At 49.1% G+C, this 19,029-nt stretch overlaps 1 pseudogene; it reads right to left on the bottom strand.

The window, feature by feature from the left end:
* LOC141175776 (fatty acyl-CoA hydrolase precursor, medium chain-like) overlaps positions 1–19,029 on the bottom strand; it is a 111,345-nt pseudogene that overhangs the window by 71,721 nt on the left and 20,595 nt on the right.

Raw genomic sequence — 19,029 nt, forward strand, 5'->3', positions numbered from 1 at the left:
CAAGGTGTATGTGGTCATAAGGAGGAAAGCTGATGACAGCCCATTGTATCAAAATCAGATTGGAAATGGGAGACAAGAAAACCAGAATAGTTCATCGGAATTTACTACTACCCTGTGATTATTTCCCACCACAACAAGACTTCCCAGAAGTAAACCAACATCGTCCGAGATCGACTAAGGGACCACCACAGACTGAAGCTCCGGAGGTGGATAGTGACCTTGAAAATTCTGATGGAGAAGAACACACTGTTGTATTTCTTGGACCGGCAAGGAGAGGGATGTACCATTCTCAGGAGAGGGAACTAAGTCCTGAGGCTCTAGAGTTTGTACCAAGGAGTACAGATGAAGTCCACTTCAGATCTGATGATCGAACACCGGCTCCTGAAGAAACCGATCGACACTCAGGAGGAGCAGAATTACCAGACCGTGCGGAAACAAGCGACTCAGGAGAAGCACAGGAACTTACAGAGGCAGCTCCAAGGGCATCTGAGGAAGCACAGGAAATTAGTGTGGTGGAAGAAACTACTGTGACCGAAGAACCCGTGGTATCTGAGGAACAACCCACCAGGAGGATGTCGACTCGAGAAGTGAGGAGGCCCGTGATGCTGACGTATGAGACACTTGGTGAACCGAGTCAAGTGCCAAGGACTGTCGACTGGAAACAGGTATCTCTGCCTGCGGACCAGGTAAGCCCACTTGAGTGGTATTCACCACCGAGAGGCAGTATGGAAGATGTTGCCTACTGGAAAGACTTGTTTTCATGCTTTGATTTTTCTTAAAAGACTTTGTAGAAACAAAGAACTGTTAAAGCATAGAGAGAGAGAGCTGGTTGGAGACGTAGGAAAAGCTCCAGCTGAATAGATGCTGATTGTTTTAATTGTGTTAATTGTTTATTTCTTACAGGCATCCTACAAGAAAAAAATTGTAAGAATAGGTTGTTATCAATGTTTATGAACGTTATACCAATTTGTCAATGCCAATTTATATATAAAGCTATCCAATTTCACCACTGTCTCAGAATTGGTCAGATTGACCAATTAAAACGAATGTCGAGGACGATGTTCAAAAAAGAGGGAAGAGTGTGACATGCAGAAGTAGTGCTGTTGCAGAGTGTGACATGCAGAAGTAGTGCTGTTGCTTTAAAAGCATTCAGCAGCTATTAGAAGTAACACAAGCACATGAGACAGGAAGTGTTGTGCTCCAGAAGCATCCAGCAACTAGAGGAGTTAACTCAGTCACAGGAGAAGAGGAGTGTTTTAGCAGAGCCCCAGGGGGATTGTGGGGAAGTTGTTTACTGTCTGGCTGGAGCCGAAGAGAAAGGTGGTGTGTGTTCAATATCTCACAGAAGCGCCCCTGCAAGTGAAAAGGATTCAAGTCAGGAGTGAAGCTAAGCACAGGTCAGGTAGAGTTCCTGAACTAGCAGTGCAGAGTATTATCAGGCATAAAGATAAGGACTGTAAGAAATGGTGTCACAGGGATCATCTCCCTCAACAAAGCCTTCCCCCCTCCTCCATCTCACCATGCTGATAAAAAATGCTGTGCTCATTAATGTGCCTTTGGCATTAGAAGTGTGCTGTCCTGTACTACTGGGAATACTGTGAACTGCTTTGCTGCTAAGGGAACTGTTTTGGTTGTCACTGGAGCCTGTTGCTCATAAGACTTAACTTGCACTGGCTGTGCGACTTCTTATTAAATGCTACTGTTCTACCGTTTATGAGGACTCTTGTCAAATGTGTCTAGTCAGTAAGTGAAACAACCTACGTGTCTGTGCCTGAGGGTCAATACCCCTGTGTGCCTGAGAGAAGCTGCAGCACATGTTCTATGGTCGTCCTGAGTAACGGTTCCCCCAGCATTCCAAAGAATTTATGTAACCTGTCTCACCCCTATCTGAACCTAGCGGTGTGCGTGTAACAGAGAGTCAGGCCCGTCTAGAGGTGAGGCATAGTGTACAAGGGCTGCTAGGATTAAGTAACTTGTCAGACAGTCTTTTCAGAGCCCATCACACCAAGTCCAAACCTTTTGCCATCAGAGTATCAGTCCCGTTGCCATCCAGCCGGGTCTTGTATGGAAAACCAGTGCTGCTGCTGAATGCTGGAGAAGCTGTGATTCCTTGATCTGTGATCCAGCAAACCATTTGAACTGTTCATACCAAGGTCTGGTCTGCCTTCTTCCTACCTCTAAATCCTCTAGATGTACCTTGTGAACGGGTCTGGGGCACCAGGAACCAGGTAGGAGCACCTTGACACCCCAAACTGCACAACACTGCAGAATAGCCATACCACCGCTCAGCACCTACGTCTGGGCCTAATAGACCTCCTGGCCCTACTACTGGATTGTGGCATACATTACAGTTACAGCATTGAAAACACAGTCTGAAAGCATGGAGGAGCTTGCTAAAGGGAATCTGTCACCCCCTTGGGACCAGAAATAAGAATTTTATAAAAATATATATCTCTGCAATCAGACCGCTAATATGGGCACACAGGTTATAGAAATGTGAATCTACAGTATACTTACCTGTATGTCCCATATTAGCAGTCTGATTGCAGAGATGTATCTTTTTATAAAATTGTTATTTCTAGGCTTGGCATCCAAGGGACGCCAAGAAATGCCCGTCTGTCTGCTTAATTTAATTATCCCCCCCCCCAGTAGTCTACGGCTGCACAGCCCGGTCATGTGCAATGCGCCTATAGCTTAAAGTGCATTTTTTTTCCTCCTTGCCCTATTTTACTGTCTGCTTTAATGCGCAGGCGCCGGGAGTCACTGTGACTTCCGCTCTAGTGACCTCTGGCATTCGCAACAATGAGTTTTGGTCCCCACTTCCTCCCAGCATCCTGCTATCTTTGAGGAAGTGGGGACCACACCTCATTGTTGCGCATGCCGGAAGTTACTAGAGTGGAAGTCACAGTGACTCCCGGCGCCTGTGCACTAGAGCAGATCAGTAAAATAGGGCAGGGAGAAAAAAAAAGGGCCTTAAGCTATAGGCGCATTGCGCAGGCTGTGCAGCCCTAGACTGCATGTCACAGGGCCCTGTGATGTGCAGGGGTGGGCAGGGGATGGGGGATATTTAAATTAAGCAGATAGGTGAGCATTTCTTGGCATCCCCCGGACGCCAAGCATACTAAAAAGGATTTTATAAAAAGCATTTTCACAGCCACAAGATCACTAATATGGGCCATACAGGTAAGTATAGATTTACATTTCAAAAACCTGTATGCCCATATTAGCGGTCTGAAAAGACCCAGGGGGTGAGAGATTCCCTTTAAGCAACTGGTCCAGGCTAATATTCAGCAGGACCAACAAGAAACCAACAAACTATTTGTGGGGTGCCAGGGTATGGGAGAACAGCAGCCCCTTGACCATGACTACCACCCTGCGCACCTTACAGGAGCACCTCTGGTGCTACTGTGACACCCCAGGGGTCTGGTTGCCACAGTGATAGAGATGTTATGTCTGAGAGCAGGTGGGAGGTCCTTTGGTCAGGGATCCTGTGCATGCCACACCTCCTGCCCAGTCTTGGGAGGGGAAGAACTTCCCCTATAAAAACCCGGGGCTGAAGCAGGGTTAGGAGTCCAGGAGAGTAGAGACAAGAAACAGTCATAGGAAGAAACAGCAGGAGCTCAGTGGGAGCAATACTACTACGAGTCAGGGGCTGGCAGCTGCAGAGCTCGCCCTGACTGAGAAGCTTTCTTACCGGACCCGGCGTCCGAGGCTGTGGGGACTAACTCTTACCCAGCAGCAGAAGCCGACCGGCAGGGGATTTCAGGTCCTCAGGCCCAGAAACCCAAAGGCACGGTCACACGCATGGGACCAGCACCGCCATCGTGGAGCGGAAGCCATTAGAAGGCCCCGAGTCACCGGCCATATGGGTGAGCACCACACGGTACACTCAGGGACGTGGGCTACTTATATCCGCTTCTAGCAAGGTAGCCAGAAGAGTACAGTCAGTTTGGGAGGCCTACAACTCCACCTGGCCAGGGGAGATCCCATCTGCTCAAGGACTGACCAGGCCCCGTTCGCTAGCAAGTACTCCGGGAGGGTCTATCGTTGTTACCAGTAAAGACCCTGAATTACACCGCACTGTCTCTGAGTGGTTCCTGCTACCCCCATCTTCCACGTCGGCTGCCCTGAGGCCATACCCCTCCCGTTGGGGGTTATACTATCACGCTGCACAATTCTACACCGGCCTCAGCGGTCTGCCCTGCAGCGGCAGCTCCATAGCTGCAAGTCAACGGGTGGCGTAGTCGACACTCAAATAACATCTATCAAGACTGCCACACACTGAGTTTGACTCCCTGGGCACGGACCGGGTCCCCGCCACTCGGAGACTACAACCCTCATCTGATCCGGTTCCGGGTAAGCCCCCGTGCGCGAGACGCTGCGCGACACAGCAGGCCCAGGGGCGCGTCAACTTTGGCGTAGTCGGCAGGATTTCGTGCCCGCAACCACCGGGTACTGCGTGCCTGAAAAGCAAAGACTGTTCAAACTTACCAGTGGTGAGGTTTCCCGCCCTCCGGCGCCATCTTCTGCCTTCTTCCCGCCATCCGCGAAGTTTTCCCGCCATCCGGCGCCATCTTCGGCCTTCTTCCCGCCATCCGTGGAGTTTTCCCGCCATTGGACGCCATCTTGAGGACGCCGCGCGGGAAGAAGAGGGGCGTGGACTTCGAAAGCGCGCGAGAACTGAAGCCCCGCCTCACGTCCGGACGTTGCGTAAGGTCCTGGAAGGAGCCCAGCAGACGCCGACGTCGCCGGAGCGCGACGGAAGGTCCTCAACCCTGACGATCTACTGCGGAGCCGCGGCCTACGGAACAGGATCATCGCAAGGTAGGCCACGGTCCACTAGGGGGGAGGAAGATGTCGGATACGGAGGAGAGCTTCACTGCCTCAACCCCCGCCAGCGCCACCGCTGCTGCAGTTATGCCCTTCACCATGCCCTATATCCCGGGAGCAGCTTGGCTACCCCAGTACTCAGGGGAGTCACATACCCTGCATGACTTTAGAGAAAAGCTGGATAGCCTCTTCCAGGTGTACCTCCTCACAGAAGAGCAAAAAGTGAGCATCCTGGTGGCCCAACTAACCGGGGCAGCTAAAAGGGAAGTAAAATCCTGGCCACCTGGGAGGAAGACTGTCGCAGGGATACTAACCCGGCTGAAGGATACCTTTGATACCCGCACCTCAGCCGAGATTAAGCTTAGATTCTACGGGTGCAAGCAGCGAGCGCATGAGAGTATAAGGGACTATGCACTAAACCTACAAGAGGCCCTGAGGGCCATTAAGCAGACCGACCCTGATGGAGTGGGAAACGAGGACAGGCTGTTGACTGAACAATTTATAGAGGGACTGTATTGTAATGCCCACCGAACCCAGTTGCGGGCGATGGCCTTACAGGATCCCCATCTGGGCTTTGCACAGTTCAAGGACAGAGCCATCCGGGTGCTCCGAGAACCGGCACCGGGTGGCGTTATGACCCACAGGTGCCCAGCTATTACTTACCACCAGGAGGCGGCGCCCTTGTCGGCAGGGCCTGTGGGAGCTGATGCGCAGGCTTTGGACAATGACCCGGCTCCAGACCTACACCATCAGGTCCAAGAGCTAGCTAAGAGCGTTGCTGCGCTAACCCGAACTGTGCAGTCTTTACAGGTTTCCACCCCAGGGAAGATCCAGCTGGCATCCGGACCGGAGGACATCCCGTGGCGTCGACCAAGGAGGACCCCACCGGCCAGAGGAAGACCCAGTGACCGATACAGCGAGGACGGACGACCCATCTGCCGCCGCTGCAATCAACCCGGACATATGGCAAGGTACTGTTCTTTAAACGGGCACAACCTGGGGTAGAGGGCCAACCCCCAGGAAAAAGATCACCAGGCCCATCGAACTGGCGCGACAGATATGTGGGAGGACGTCCAGTCTTGCCTGTGGTACTGGATGGCATTCCCATGAGTGCCCTACTGGACACCGGGTCACAGGTCACCACCATCCCGTACGTGCTCTTTAAGCAGTACTGGAATGACTCGGATATTACCCGCTACCCTGACGACGACTTGAGTATCATCGCCAGCAATGGCCAGCCCGTGCCACAGATCGGATTTAAAGAGGTGACCATCAAAATCGGTAGAGTCGAACTGGCAGCACAGGGACTGATCATTGTAGATATTGACAAACATGAGAGTCACCCAAAAATAACTCTAGGAACTAATGTAATTGAAAATTGTCTTGCAGAGGTGATTTTCCTTTTACAGCAGGTTGCCAAGAACGCCAGCTCCGGCGAGCAGCGGGTGCTCCAGAAAGAGATCCGGGCACTGATGCGACGGCAACAGGTGGAACTCTCCGGCGGTGAGATTGGTAGCGTAAGAATGTGTGACCCTTTTCCTATTGCCATGCCCCCAAAAAGTGAAATGATGATTTGGTGCCGGGCAGCTATTGGTCTGAGAGGTAGGGATTACCAGGCAATGGTAGAACCAGTTTACTCAGACAGTAGGCCCACCATTTTGACAGCACGGGGGGTGGTTGATGTACGCCATGGGAGGGTGCCCGTTCGCATAATAAATATCGGGGAGAGGGAAGTGTACCTGCCCCGGTATGCCACGCTAGCCAAATTATATACCATTAACCAAAATTCTTTACAATCTGTGGAACCCTTGCCTCCATCTCACCCGGAGGAAGGTAACGGCTCTAAGAAAAACATGGAGGACTGGTGTCAGCAACTACATCTGGGTACTGACTCCACTCCCTCACACCAGAAACAAGGAGTCTATCGGGTGGTTCAGGAGTACGAGAGAGTGTTCAGTAAACACCCGTTAGACTTCGGGCGAGTCAAGGGGGTAGAACACCACATCCCCACGGGAGACCATCCTCCTATAAAAGAGAGGTATCGACCCGTACCCCCTGCACACTACCAACACGCCAAGGGGATGCTTAGAGACATGAAGGAGGCTGGGGTGATCAGGGATAGCTGTAGCCCCTGGGCAGCTCCACTAGTCTTAGTCAGAAAAAAAGACAACACCATGAGGATGTGCGTAGATTACCGGAAAATCAACCGTATCACACACAAGGATGCGTACCCCTTACCAAGGATAGAGGAGTCATTGGCTGCTTTAAGATCTGCTAACTTCTTCTCTACCTTGGATCTCACTAGCGGGTACTGGCAGGTTCCTGTAGCAGAGGCGGACCGGGAGAAGACCGCATTCACCACCCCGATGGGACTTAGCGAGTTCACCTGCATGCCGTTCGGACTCTGCAACGCACCAGGAACCTTCCAACGACTAATGGAGTGTTGTCTGGGCCACAGAAACTTCGAGACGGTCCTGTTGTACCTGGACGATGTCATCGTATATTCCAAGACGTATGAGGACCACCTGAAACACCTGGCGGAGGTGTTCGAAGCTCTGGCGAGTTACGGCCTAAAGGTGAAACCCTCCAAGTGTCACCTCCTGAAACCAAAGGTGCAGTACCTGGGACACGTGGTGAGCGCTGACGGAGTGGCTCCCGACCCTGATAAGATCACCGCAATTAAGGAATGGCCAAGCCCCTCCAGCGTAAAAGAAGTGCGGCAGTTCCTCGGGTTGGTAGGCTACTACCGAAGGTTTATTCCCGGTTTCACCAAAAAGGCAGCACCTATGCAGGACCTCCTGATAGGCCAGTCCCGGAAGGCCAAGAACCAGAAGCCGCCCTTCAAATGGGAGGAGCTGGAAGAAGAGTCCTTCCGCCAGCTGAAGATGGCCCTCACGGGGGACGAAATCCTGGCGTACCCGGATTATAGCCAGCCCTTTATCCTCTACACCGACGCCAGTAACATCGGGCTAGGAGCCGTACTGTCCCAGATCCAGCAGGGGAAGGAACGAGTAATCGCCTACGCCAGCCGAAAACTGCGACCCACCGAAAGGAACCCCGAGAATTACAGCTCATTTAAGCTAGAGTTCCTGGCCGTAGTATGGGCAGTCACCGAGCGCTTTAAGCATTACCTCGCTTCTTCCCGGTTCACCGTGTACACGGATAACAACCCGTTGACACACCTGGACACGGCAAGACTTGGTGCCCTGGAGCAGAGGTGGATGGCCCGTCTGTCCAACTACGAGTTCACAATCAAATACCGGGCTGGACTCTCCAATACCAACGCGGATGCCCTGTCCAGGATGCCCAACCTGCCGGACGAAGGAGAAGATCCGGAGGGACTGGAAGAAGTTGAACTCCCTGCGTTCCACCGTCATGGGACTATCCAGTATTCCCACCGGGTAAGGAGTAAGCAGGCTGCTACGTTGAACCCCTTACCTCACTACAACTGGGCGGAAACGCAAGACAGCGACCCTGCCGTCCGACTGGTGAAGGAGATGCTGACTCGCCCGGAGGCTTGCCTTGAACCAGACGCTCCGGAGGAAGCCAAACAACTATGGGCAGAGAAGAGTCGACTGTTCCTTTACAAGGGGAAGTTGTGCCGCAGAATGGTTAACTCCCGGACGCATGAACTACTCTGGCAAGTAGTGGTGCCACGAAGAGACGCAGCCATGGTGATGGAGGCATACCACGACGGAGCTGGACACTTCGGGTGGAAGAAGCTGGAGTTCCTGCTGCGCGAGCGATTCCACTGGGTAGGCATGAGGGGAACCATTGAGAAGTGGTGCAGAGACTGTGGCCCGTGCAACCTGAGAAGGAAGGAGCGTGCCAGCCAGAAGACTCCCCTGCAGTCCATCGTCACCCGGCAACCGTTGGAACTGGTAGCCTTGGATCATGTAAAACTGACCCCAAGCAGAAGTGGCTACGTCTACGCGTTAACCATCGTGGATCATTACTCCCGGTTCTTGGTTGTCGTCCCCGTCAAGGACTTAACGGCTCAAACAGCAGCTAGAGCCTTCCAGCAGCACTTTTGCCGTCCACACGGGTACCCGGACCAAGTGCTGACGGACCAGGGACCTGCCTTTGAAGCTGAGGTCTTCCAGGAATTCTGCAATCTGTATGGCTGCCGGAAGATAAGGACGACACCCTACCATCCGCAAACTAATGGACTTTGTGAGAAAATGAACCAGGTGGTAATGGATCTTTTAAAAACGTTGCCCCTGGAAGAACGCAGTCTGTGGCCTGAGAAGTTGCCCGATCTGGTGGACCTATACAACCACATCCCGGTAGGTTCCACCAACTGTACCCCGGCTTACCTAATGAGGGCAAGACCTGGTAAGTTACCTGTTGACCTGGAAATGGGAGTCCTGACACCCGAGGACACTTCACCAGAAACAGACTGGGACACAGAGAGGCAGCAGCAGTACCGGAGAGTACAGGAGAGCGTGGAGCGAAGTCTCTGTCAGGCTAGGGAAAGACAAGAGAAAACTTACAACCAGTATGCTCCCGCTGTTCCCCTGGTACCCGGAGAGCAGGTCTTGAAGAGGAAGAGACGGCTCCACAAGTTGGACGACCAGTCTGAAAAGGACCCGTACACCGTACTGCCCTCAAGCCACGAGAACCCGAAGGTTTGTACCATCAGTAAAGACGGAGGGGAAACCACAGCTATTGTATCCCGGGACCACCTGAAGAAGTGTCCCGAACAACTGAGGAACCCTGAAGAGGAACAAGAAGACCATCGACCCGTAGAGGAAAGGGAAGATATGGTTAGTACTGTGCTCGGGGACTTCCCTCGGTCTTGGACTCAAGTCAATGGTGCAGTTGTGGTACCCGTACTCACCTTCCTCCAACCAGCATCCCAAGCACCTACGGAGCAACAGGTAGAGTTGGAAGAACAGCCGGTCCAGGAGGCAGAAGACCCCACACCCGCAGACCAGGAGGATCAACCCTCTGCTTGCAGTGAGCCTGCCATATCCCTAGTGAGCCAAAGAGCCGGTAGACAGCTGCCCAGTTTACCCTTGACAGCTCCTACACCCTGTAGTTCAGGGCTAGGCAGTCAGCTCCGTAGGTCCACTAGGGCCACTAGAGGCCAGTTACCCGCACGGTGGAGGATTTGAAGTGTATAAATTGTTTTATTTATGTTTACCTGTGTATTGTTGCTTGTGTATAATTTTGTGTTTCTAGTTATTTGTAGGAGTCCTTGGCGGATTTACCGGGAATCCTTGTACATAGTTGGAGCGTAACCCAGGACGGACTAAAGACTGTTAAGGACTCGGGGTAGGACAAACCCCTACCTGGTTACGTCTCCCTGTTTTGGTGAAATGGACACCTTGCTTTTCTTCAAAGACTGCACCCGGTTGCGGACACGCCGTAACCATCTTATGTGTTTTTCTTATTGTATTATTATTGTTTTTATCTTGTTATGTTTTTCTAAAATATGTTTAGTCCCGGAGTACTAAATTTCACTAGGGGGGAATGTGACACCCCAGGGGTCTGGTTGCCACAGTGATAGAGATGTTATGTCTGAGAGCAGGTGGGAGGTCCTTTGGTCAGGGATCCTGTGCATGCCACACCTCCTGCCCAGTCTTGGGAGGGGAAGAACTTCCCCTATAAAAACCCGGGGCTGAAGCAGGGTTAGGAGTCCAGGAGAGTAGAGACAAGAAACAGTCATAGGAAGAAACAGCAGGAGCTCAGTGGGAGCAATACTACTACGAGTCAGGGGCTGGCAGCTGCAGAGCTCGCCCTGACTGAGAAGCTTTCTTACCGGACCCGGCGTCCGAGGCTGTGGGGACTAACTCTTACCCAGCAGCAGAAGCCGACCGGCAGGGGATTTCAGGTCCTCAGGCCCAGAAACCCAAAGGCACGGTCACACGCGTGGGACCAGCACCGCCATCGTGGAGCGGAAGCCATTAGAAGGCCCCGAGTCACCGGCCATACGGGTGAGCACCACACGGTACACTCAGGGACGTGGGCTACTTATATCCGCTTCTAGCAAGGTAGCCAGAAGAGTACAGTCAGTTTGGGAGGCCTACAACTCCGCCTGGCCAGGGGAGATCCCATCTGCTCAAGGACTGACCAGGCCCCGTTCGCTAGCAAGTACTCCGGGAGGGTCTATCGTTGTTACCAGTAAAGACCCTGAATTACACCGCACCGTCTCTGAGTGGTTCCTGCTACCCCCATCTTCCACGTCGGCTGCCCTGAGGCCATACCCCTCCCGTTGGGGGTTATACTATCACGCTGCACAATTCTACACCGGCCTCAGCGGTCTGCCCTGCAGCGGCAGCTCCATAGCTGCAAGTCAACGGGTGGCGTAGTCGACACTCAAATAACATCTATCAAGACTGCCACACACTGAGTTTGACTCCCTGGGCACGGACCGGGTCCCCGCCACTCGGAGACTACAACCCTCATCTGATCCGGTTCCGGGTAAGCCCCCGTGCGCGAGACGCTGCGCGACACAGCAGGCCCAGGGGCGCGTCACTACTAAAAGATCAAGCCTTCCAGATATTTGACCTGTTACATCTGGTGCAAAATTGGCTGCAGCCTGAGACTTGCTCTCCATCAGAGATGGTAGAAAGAGTGGTGGTGGACCGATTTATTCACTCACTAACATAAATCTGTTCAAAGCTGGGTTGGCCAAGACTGCAGATGACCTCGTGAACCTTTTGGAAAGATACTTGGCTGTGGAGAACTCACTGTGCAATCAATGGAGCCTAAGGTCATATTTCTGGGAGACCCAGAAGATGTGGCCTAAGACCACTTCTAAGGTGTGCCCAAAGACCCAGGAGGGATGAGAGCTGGATTTTCAAGGGGCCATTGTCTGTTGGAGTTGTCATGCCCCGGGGCATATATTAGCCAATTGTCCATGGCCGACACTACTGCAGTGCTGTTCCTCATCCTAGTGAAAGGCTTCAGAAATGCCAGATGAGTGTGAACAGTGTCCAAGTGACAGAATTTCTGGACTCAGGAAATTTGGTCACCCTGACAAGGGCCACACTTCTGCATGTGCTAGTGTAAGGTGCCCCAGTGAGGTAGTCGTGGGCGAGCTGTGGCCCCTGCTCACTCTGATATCCTACAGACAATGTGTGTCCTCCTCTTATGTGCTGCTGTGTATGTGGCGCTATTCACTAACTTCAGGCCATCTGGTCGCGTCTGTCTCCAGGCATTTCTCTTCTGAAACCAGGGCAGCAATAAATTCAGAGGACACGAGATTCTTATCCATAACTGGGACTTTACTTGGGGAAGAGGAATATGTACAATATTTACAGGCACATATAGTGGATAAGGCCCAACGGGTTGTTATCTATCCCACAGGTACTTGATACAACTTCAGCCCTGGTTCCCCCTTTAAGTGAAGCATCACTGATGCTCTATTCCCCAGCCCTAGAGAATCTTCCTCACCAGTGACAGTATATCCGGATCCTAGTGTTAGGCGTCTGGTGTTTGCTGGATTCAAAATGGGTCCAGAACCTTCTGTCGTCTCCCATTCCGGTCCAGCCAGGGGTGATGCCGCTCAGCATTGTCATCAGTCCCAACGCCTAGCTGGTTCACGAGCTGCACAGGTTGTCTCTCGGGTATTTGTGCCTAGCAACGTTAAGCATAAGTTGCGGAGAGAGACAAGGCTTTGGCAGCCTAAGTCCGAGAGGCGTCGCACTGAGCATGCCCGTGACCTGGCGGACCGTGATTGGTGGTTTGGCAACCACCTTATCCGGTGACCTGGCACCGCCTGATGGGTTCACGGGTGGCGTCACCAATGGTGCGACGGTGGGCAGGGCTTAGTCTTTAAAAGGCCCGCCCACAAACATGGCGGCGCGCTCTGATCATTGAGCAGTGATGCTGTTGTGTGGACGACTCTGTTCCACGTGTAGTTTCCATAGGCAGGTGTAGTGGAAATAGGCAGGTAGCTTCGTCTAGCAGTCTGGCTCTGCCAAAGGGGTTGCCTAACACCCCGAGCAGCCTGCAGACGGCCTATTCCCGTAAGCCACATGGAGAAATACTCCTCTGTCCGGTAGCACGCCGGCTGAGGGCATGTATCCGTCGGCGTGAGTCACACACGCATCCTAGCGCCGCCAGTGTAGTCCCTGTGCTGTAACAGGACTACAGATAGTTTTTTAAAGCATATCTCTCGTGCTGTTAACGGAGATAGTGCGAATTCCTATACCCGTTCCAGTGTGCGGTAACACGGAAGGGATTGATATTCAGTTAGTTTTTCCTTCACACCCAGAAGGTGTTCGGCAGCAGTCCACCAGGCTGCATCGCGGGCCCCGGGTTCGGTTGCGTTCCATTATAATAAAGTTGTCTGCAACCGTCCCCTTAACACCTAGTTCTCCCCACGTCCTAGTCTTGAGTCCTAGCTTCTTCTGCAGCCTGCAGACAAAATGTGCTCCGGGTCCTCAATACCTCTGTTGAGTTTTTCCGGCCGGCTAAGGGGACTTTTGTGTAGGGAATCTTTGCTCTGGTGATCCTACTGTCTGGGGTATGGGGATCACGTCTACCCTAGCAGCCACTATACTCAGTCTGCCTGTACAGTTCTCAGTCCAAGCTCTCACTGACACATCACTTCCTGCTTCTAGAAACTAAGCAGAGATTTTCCTAATGTGCCCACCCTCTATGGGCTGTCCTCACACACAATTAACCCTTTTCACTGTCTGTAATACTACTGGCAGACTTAACCTGTCATCTTCACCCGGGACAGTGGCATCTTGTGGCTGGTTACCAATACTACAGCCCACAAGGAAACATTATCAACAAGGCATTTACTCACATCTTATGCCTAACAAAAGCATTGGGTTCCCCTTTCCTCTACTGGGCTGGCAGCTAACCCCTTAACTGGACCTAAATGCAGCCCACAGAGACCTAATTGTTGGTAACATTCTCTTTAACCCTTTTAGTGCCAGGGGAAAGCTACTTCCTTCTTCACTACTACACTAGTCTCTGGGCAGGGTGTGGGAGTAAGTTGTATCCATGGAGATGCTAAGAACTATCCCATGACCCAAGTCGACAGAAGCATAGCCTGAAGGTCCATGTCTCAACAAATGGGAATGGTCAAGGACTTGTTGCATGTTATTGTTATCTGTCAAGATTTTCCTTTGTTCTTGTACTTATGGACTGTAGCACCCAGTAGCACAGTAACCCACCAGGAGGCAGATATGGTGCAAGGTCACATGATGTAAATGGTGAATTTCCGTTTACATCATGTAAATCCAGGTGGTATAATCGGTTGGCTCGAATGACACAATTGAAGCTTGGGGATCGGGTACTTGTTAGTGCCCACAGTGGAGGGCAAATTCCTCACCCAGGGTCATGGCCCTATAGGGTTCCTAAGATTCCAAGGCACCGCAAATAATTGGGATAAAACATAGCTTTTATTTCATCATTAAAAACATATGATCAAATTACAGAAATGAGGCTGACAATGTAACGTTTCAGCCCTAACAGGCCATTTTTCAAGCCAGAAATATAATAAAAATCACAGCCATGGCGCCTGGACAAGACTTGGGATTTTGTGCTAATGTTTTTTTTTCTTGCTGTGCAACCTATGGAAATAAATTTCACCATATTTTGACTCAAGAATGCAGTGTCTGTGTGAACGCTACCTAATACCTACATGAGAGCGTGAATCCCTACCAAATCTATAATATACATATATATGTACACACAATACGTCACTGCAGCCTCATCACAAGTACATGATACTCACATGGGAGCAGGCTCGGAGGCGTCTCTTACAGATTTCCAGGGCTCCGGAGGTTCTGGGTTACCAAATCTCCGTGATCCCACAGGAGGTTTCGCAAAAGGAACTCCAAAAAATGTATTTATGGCCCTAGATGTCTCCTTCACTGGCACTGTGATGCCCCGCAGGTCTCCATACTTAGTGGTTACTAATGGTCTTTCAGCTTTCACACCTAGAATCAAAGATATGTTTGGGGACAATTAATGATACTATTAATGTTTTATATTCTCATTAATGGCTCCACCTGCTATTCCATACATCTTATGCTACTGATATATATTATTTACTGTTCCTTACTGTATAATTATTATTAATTATAATTACCACACCCCCCTCCACACCGGACATTAACTGCTATAATACTAACTTCTGTGGATGAGCGAATAACTACTATAATACTGCACCTATGTACAAAAATATAACTACTATAATGCTGCCCCTATGTACATGAATATAACTACTATAATACTGCACCTATGTACAAGAATATAACTACTATAATACTGCCCCTATGTACAAGAATATAACTACTATAATACTGCCCCTATACATAAGAATATAACTGCTATAATACTGCCTCTATGTACAAGAATACAGCTACTATAATACGGCCACTATCTACAAGAATATACCTACTATAATACTGCCCCCTTTGGACAAGAATATAACTACTATAATACTGCCCCTATGTACAAGAATATAACTACTATAACACTGCTACTATGTATAAGAATATAACTACTATAATACTGCCCCTATGTACCAGAATATATCTACTATAATACTGCCCCTATGTACAAGAATATAACTACTATAATACTGCCCCCTATGTACAAGAATATAACTACTATAACACTGCTACTATGTACAAGAATATAACTACTATAATACTGCCCCTATGTACCAGAATATATCTACTATAATACTGCCCCTATGTACAAGAATATAACTACTATAATACTGCCCCTATACACAAGAATATAACTACTATAATACTGCCTCTATGTACAAGAATATAGCTACTATAATACGGCCTCTATGTACAAGAATAAACCTACTATCATACTGCCCCCTATGGACAAGAATATAAATACTATAATACTGCCCCCTATGTACAAGAATATAACTACTATAATACTGCTACTATGTACAAGAATATAACTACTATAATACTGCCCCTATGTACAAGAATATAACTACTATAATACTGCCCACTATGTACAAGAATATAACTACTATAATACTGATCCCATGTACAAGAATATAACTACTATAATACTGCCCACTATAAACAAGAATATAACTACTATAATACTGCCCACTATGTACAAGAATATAACTACTATAATACTGCTCCTATGTACAAGAATATAACTACTATAATACTGATCCCATGTACAAGAATATAACTACTATAATACTGCCCCCTAAATACAAGAATATAACTACTATAATACTGCCCACTATGTACAAGAATATAACTACTATAATACTGCTCCTATGTACAAGACTATAACTACTATAATACTGCCCCTATGTACAAGAATATAACTACTATAATACTGCCTCTATGTACAAGAATATAGCTACTATAATATGGCCCCTATGTACAAGAATTTACCTATTATAATACTGCCCACTATGGACAAGAAAATAACTGCTATAATACTGCCCCCTGTGTACAAGAATATAACTACTATAATACTGCTACTATATATAAGAATGTAACTACTATAATACTGCTCCTATGTACAAGAATATAACTACTATAATACTGCTCCTATGTACAAGAATATAACTACTATAATACTGCTCCCTATGTACAAGAATATAACTACTATAATACTGCTCCTTTGAACAAGAATATAACTACTATAATATTGCCCCCTATATTCAAGAATATAACTACTATAATACTGCCCCTATGTACAAGAATATAACTACTATAATGCTGCCCCTATACACAAGAATATAACTACTATAATACTGCCCCCTATGTACAAGATTATAACTACTATAATACTGCCCCCTATGTACAAGAATATAACTACTATAATACTACCCCCTATGAACAAGAATATAACTACTATAATACTGCCCCCTATGTACAAGAATATAACTACTATAATACTGCCCCCTATGAACAAGAATATAACTACTATAATACTGCCCCCTATGTACAAGAATATAACTACTATAATACTGCCCCCTATGTACAAGAATATAACTACTATAATACTACCCCCTATGAACAAGAATATAACTACTATAATACTGCACCTATGTACAAGAATATAACTACTGTAATACTGCCCCCTATGTACAAGAATATAACTACTATAATACTGCCCCCTATGTACAAGAATATAACTACCTAAATACGGCCCAAATGTACAAGAATATACCTACTATAATAAGCCCCCTATGGACAAGAATATAACTGCTATAATACTGCCCCTTATGCACAAGAATATAACTACTATAATACTGCCACCTATGTACAAGTATATAACTACTATAATACTGCTTCTATGTTCAAGAATATAACTACTATAATACTGCTCCTATGTACAAAAATATAACTACTATAATACTGCTCCTTATGTACAAGAATATAACTGCTATAATATTGCCCCCTATGTACAAGAATATAACTACTATAATACTGCCCCCTATGTACAAGAATATAACTACTATAATACTGTTACTATATACAAGAATGTAACTACTATAATACTGCTCCTATGTTCAAGAATATAACTACTATAGTATTGCTCCTATGTACAAGAATATAGCTACTATAATACTGCTCCTATGTACAAGAATATAACTACTATAATACTGCTCCTATGTACAAGAATATAGCTACTATAATACTGCCCCCTATGTACAAGAATATAACTACTATAATACTGCCCCCTATGTACAAGAATATAACTTGTAATGCAGCGTCTTGCGGCATTACTGTGATGGTCCAGGGTGTGTTCTGTGTAACATCCCTGGCGGCGTGCTTGCATAGTGCACCACCTCCCACCATGCAAGACCGCAATCTTACCCATCAGTCCAGCCTGCAAACCTTGCTCCAGTTCATGTTGTATGCATGTCTCTTGTCTGACTGCTTAGGGCGGCGGCTCGGTTACTTCCTGATTCTTATAGCTGCTGTGGGCGCACCCCTTATGCGTCTCCAGCCTATTGCTGTCAGTCACTGGATATTTAAACCTCCTCCACCCTGAAGGAGGTGCCTGAGCAACACCTTCACTCAGTTTGTCTTTTCAACTGAATTGCCAGGTCCTGTCCTGTATCTTGTCTGTTTCAGCCACCCTGGGGGCCGCATGCCCAGGCCTGTTCTCTCTGACTTCTAGTCTGTTTCTGCCACCCTGGGGGCCGCATACCCAGGCCTGTTATCTCTGACTTCCAGTCTGTTTCCGCCACCCTGGGGGCTGTATTCCCAGGCTCATTCCTGTATCTTGTTGCGGTATCAGTTCCCGTCTGAACTGTCTCCTAGCCTGTTACCTGTTTGTCTCTATGTCTGTACCCTCCCTTTTCCTGCAGTGTCTGAACCTGCACCTAACTTCAACTCGTTGTCTACCCACGCCTGTTATCTGTGACTTCTAGTCCTTTTCGCCACCCTGGGGGCTGTATTCCCAGGCTCGTTCCTGTATCTCATTGCGGTATCAGTTCCCGTCTGAACTGTCTCCTAGCCTGTTACCTGTTTGACTCTATGTCTGTACCCTCCATTTTCCTGCAGTGTCTGAACCTGCCCCTAACTCCAACTCGTTGTCTCTGTACTTCTGTTTGTGAGTTTTGTGTCCACTCGCTACTTCATAGTAAGTACCTTTTGCGTATCTGGTTCTGCTTGTCCCTTTTCCCTTCCTCTGTATCTACCTCCTGTGTTCCAGCCATCTTCCTGTATCTTTCAGTCTGTTCCATGTGAACAGAGCCCTGTCCTCTCTGCCTGCACTGTCAGCCCTGTTCTGCTCTGCTTGGTCACCGCTCCGGCGGTTTCGCTCTGCCCTGCCTTGTCCACCGCTCCGGCGGTTCCTCTCTGCTCTGCCTAGCCCACCGCTTCAGCGGTTCCTCTCTGCTCTGCCTAGCCCACCGCTTCGGCGGTTCCTCTTTCCTCTGCCTTATCCACCGCTCCGGCAGTTCCTCTCTGCTCTGCCTTGTCCACCGCTCCGGCGGTTTCGCTCTGCTCTGCCTTGCCTACCGCACCTGCGGTTTTGTTCTGTTCTGCTTGCTCACCGCGCCAGCGGTTTCTCTCTGCTCTGCCTTGTTCACCGCTCCAGCGATTCCTCTCTGCTCTGCCTTGTCCACCGCACCTGCGGTTTTGCTCCGCACTGCTTACTCACCGCTCCGGCGGTTTTGCTCCGCACTGCTTACTCACCGCTCCGGCGGTTTCGCTCTGCTCTACCTTGTCCACTGCACCTGCGGTTCCGCTCTGCTCTGCCTTGTTCTCCGCTCTGGCG

Source organism: Phyllobates terribilis, unplaced genomic scaffold (genome assembly GCF_046119375.1).
Source record: "Phyllobates terribilis strain yellow unplaced genomic scaffold, ASM4611937v1 Scaffold_14__1_contigs__length_39327217, whole genome shotgun sequence".
Taxonomy (NCBI): Eukaryota; Metazoa; Chordata; class Amphibia; order Anura; family Dendrobatidae; genus Phyllobates; species Phyllobates terribilis.